The 4,071-nt window shown below is 40.8% G+C and overlaps 1 pseudogene; it reads left to right on the top strand.

Moving 5' to 3' along the window:
* The first annotated feature begins 319 nt into the window (after positions 1-319).
* Positions 320-2,611, top strand: LOC111178975 (lipid droplet-associated hydrolase pseudogene; annotated as a pseudogene).
* The last annotated feature ends 1,460 nt before the right edge of the window (positions 2,612-4,071 follow it).

Raw genomic sequence — 4,071 nt, 5'->3', positions numbered from 1 at the left:
ACATTATTCTTTTATTAAAGAAGGCAAAATCTAATCTGTTAAAAAACGTTCTGAACAAGTTCCAGATCTAGAAAGCAATTTATAGTAAAATTCAAATGAAAGGACATGCTGTACACTTTGTTTTCACATTATGTGATATATATTTTTTTCCAGAATGAAAAAACAAGTACGGACTCCTGTTAGACTGACAACCATAGTAAATTCACCCTTGAATTTAGTAAGCCAGGATAGTGGATATATTCAGTTTGGATTTCTTCCACTTTAGATATTTATTTACTTCAGAACCTGAGTACTAAGAATACTGAGGTGAAAATTAGACATGTAGACTGAAAATACATTTGGATAAGAAGCATTTCAGGAATGGCAGAGCAAGACCTCTGAAAAACTGCTCCTCTGTAAAAGCAATGATGATGATTGGCAAAATCAACTTTTTAGAACTCTAGAAATTAACCAAATGCTTGAAAAATACCTGAGAAAACATTATTCAATAAAAAAGTAAGATAAGTGAGGTTTGAAATGTTATAACAGGCCCTGTGCCCACGCCTTACTCCCTACTGTGCAGCAGTGTTGAAAAACAATAGCCTGGCTAGCAGCAACTGTGAAAACCAGCAGCCCTGCAGACACTGGAGGGAGCAGAATGGATTAAAAACAATCCCCTCACTAACCAAGACGGTCACAGTGCAGGCTGCTGCCTTCTAGGCAGACAGAAATGGACGCAGAAATCAAGGAAGGAACTCCTGTGCTTGAGGAATTCATTTCCTGAGTTGAAACACAGGTTCTAAAATGTGGGCCCTGGACCGAAGGCGTTAATACTCTTAAGTGCCAACAGACCTAAGCTGCTTATTTTCTTTATTACGGGTAACACAGGTTTCTCTGCCTTTTATGTGCCATTTGCAAAGGCTTTGTATTCTTCAACAAAAAGACGCTTTCCAGTTTGGGTTATCAGTCATGCTGGGCATGCCGTGGCCCCCAAGGACAAGAAGATTCTGACAACTTTTGGACGATCCAAATGCTCGAGAAATTAAGGACATCTATGGACTCTGTGGTCAAGTAGAATACAAACTAGCTTTCCTGAGAACTCATGTGCCAAAGGAAATGAAACTTGTGGTCATTGGTCATTCTCTAGGCTGCTCTTTTTCCCTTCAGATTCTGAAGCATATGCCCCTGAGCTCCCAATAACTCGCTGCTTTCTGCTCTCTCCAGCAATTGAGCGAATGACTGAGTCACCCAACAGCAAGCTCGCCAATCCACTTTTGTGCTGGCTTTGATGTTCTCTATGTTCCTGGCTACTTACTACTTAAATCGTGGCCCGAGAAAATCAGGTCCTCGATGATCAGAATGCTCCTTCGAATGATTAACGTAGAGAGTGAATGTTCCTTTCTGAATGCATTGGAACCATTCTGCCTCATTAGTGCTGCCTCCCTTGGAAGCCAAGAAATGATGGAGGTGGTGAAGACAGACAATGAAACCATAAAAGAACATGTACCTAAGTTCACATTTTACTATGATACTATAGATGGTTGGTGTCCAAAAGCGTACTATGAAGACATGAAGAAAGATCTTCCAGAAGGAGACATATGACTCTGTGAGAAAAAAAAATACCTCATGCATTTATCCTCTATCTTTTACCAGGAGCCCAACATGGAAGCTGACTGGCTAAAGGATGATCTGTCTAAACTATAAATACTGACACAAGGAACAAGCACTGACATAGAGGCAGTAGGCGTACTGACTCTTAGTAGTAAGTAGTATACTTAGTAGGTAAATGTTAAATTTTAATGTTTGATATTAGAAGAGAAAAAAAGTGAGGCCCTCTTGGCCTAGAAACCATCATCTCCTAGCTCCCCAAGCTATAGGTTGAAATAAACACAGTCGATCAATATTCCATAGGATTAACAACACATTTTCCAAGACTCCAGGAACACAGTGATCTAAACAAGGTCTCTTATGTTTGCACAAGATGCCCAGTGGCACCATACAGTTTTGGTAGGCAGAATCCTTGCCGACAAAAGGAAATCTATATTTAGTTGATTTTAATTGAGTTACAGTGTAGAATAGGCTCCACTAGAGAAAATTATGAAGACCTACTAGAAAATGTAAGAGACCTGTGAATGTTATGTGTCTAGTTGGATATGTGAAGTGTATGAGATCCTGAGAAGAATATACTCAAGTTCCAGTAGAGCAGGGAGTGATGAGCAGTGGATCTTGGCAGTGGACCAGCTCTCTCTTAAGGACAGAAACTGAAGATCATCCCAGACTAACTTTGCACAGGTCTTGGCTGAGATTATCAGAATCAGACTGGATCCCAGGATAGCCTGCACATCCTACCTGTCACCACCATGCAGCATGTCTCAAACCACCAAGTCAGCCTTCTGTCTGGCTGCCAGTGGAACAAACCCAAACAGAGCCAATGGCAGGAGAAGCGCTGCTTATTTCCTTCCCTGAGGAGTATGACTTCCTGATCTACCTGCAGTAGTCAGTGAATAAATTTCGTCAGATATTCTTCTGATAAACTAACAACTAATAAGAGTTATTGAAGGATCCTAATGAAACCTTCCTCCACAGACAGCCAGCAAGCTCTGGTTGTGAGCTCCCTGCTGGCTCCTCTTCTCCAGAGCCAGGATGGGGAGACACTGGGCTGTCCCAAATCAACCCTGTACCTGCCCACATGCAACTGCCCCTTCTGTGATTTTCTTCAGTCAAATTCCATTGAGAACCAGCAATGAGCCAAGTACTATATAAGCAGTGAAGACACAGTGTTAGCTACATTATGATTCTTGTCTGCTGACAATCTTCTATAAGTAATTTTTGAAAGGGCATCTTTAAATTGCTGAATAGAGAATCACCATAAATAAGTTTTCCACTTCTGCATTAGCTTTGTTAGTCAGAAAGAAATTATTTCACTAATGAACCAAAAGAACTGATTAAATCATGTGAATTCACCCTCTCTGGACACCTTGGGGTTCAGTAAAGAAGAGGCTTGTTCTCTGACCTAGAGTAGGCTAATGATATGGCTTCCTACACTGACTGAATCCTGGGACCATAGGAGCCAATAAATCCCACTGACCGCAAAGATGGTTGATGATCGATAGAAACATTCTATTTTCTCCTAGAGGAAATTCCTCATGGTGTTATCATTCCTTAAGGACAATGGGATGTTGTCTTTCTTCTCAAAACCTAAAGCCCCCTTATGAAAGATTCAGCTCTGATATGCTCCGAACCCAGTGGTAAGTGTTGAATGAGTTACGATCCTCTGGCATGGCTTCCGCATCGGGACAAATGACTTCTCAGAGGGTAAGAGCCAAGCTCCAGGCAAGGAGGTCTCCTGGCCCCAGAGAGGAGCCAGTAGGTGCATAAGCCATTGGTGCAAGGCTGCATACAAAGTCCTTACTAGCAACTGTGTGGGGAGGCCTTCTGGAAATCTTACGTTAGTAGCTGGGTCTCATGGCTCTGAAGTGCCTTGCACACAGGAGATGCTCAACAGTACGAACCTAAAGCACTTAAGCAAGTACTGGGTAAATCATGCTACTGGAATAAAGAATAACATGCCCAGCTTTTCTTTTAGTGTTATTTTACAACATTACTTCATATTTCAGGAGTCCACACTTATGAAATTATATCTGATACACCAAGGTTTACCAGAGCTTAAAAAATGATAAGAAGTAAAACAATAAAGTAAAAGATACTGGCTCTTAATTCCTGTTTATCATCTAAGCACCAAATGAATTTTCAAAATAAATGTTTTACCCACACTTAATGACCTTGCCTGGCCTGATCTCTGTTTGTTGAGGGAGGAAGGGTAAAATCTTAGTGTCCTCCTGAGTTAGACTAGGGTCAAAGTCTCTCTCTTAAACTGAAAAGCCATTTTTTCAATGTTTCTTTTAGAGAAGGAAGAATCAGATTTCAGGAAATTGAAGTTCATTTTATTTCATTAGGAATTAAAAATGTTTCCATGCATATGTATGAGGTGACAAGGGATGTGAATTCTGGAGGCCTTACCATCTGTGTTATTTTAGACAACTTCATCTAATTTCTCCATGCCTCACTGTCCTCACTTATAAGATAGGATTA

Source organism: Delphinapterus leucas, chromosome 5 (assembly GCF_059928025.1).
Source record: "Delphinapterus leucas isolate spDelLeu-1000000601 "Yukka" chromosome 5, BTC_Dleu_Yukka2, whole genome shotgun sequence".
In the NCBI taxonomy this organism is placed as follows: domain Eukaryota; kingdom Metazoa; phylum Chordata; class Mammalia; order Artiodactyla; family Monodontidae; genus Delphinapterus; species Delphinapterus leucas.
This window is presented reverse-complemented; position numbering and strand designations above follow the sequence as displayed.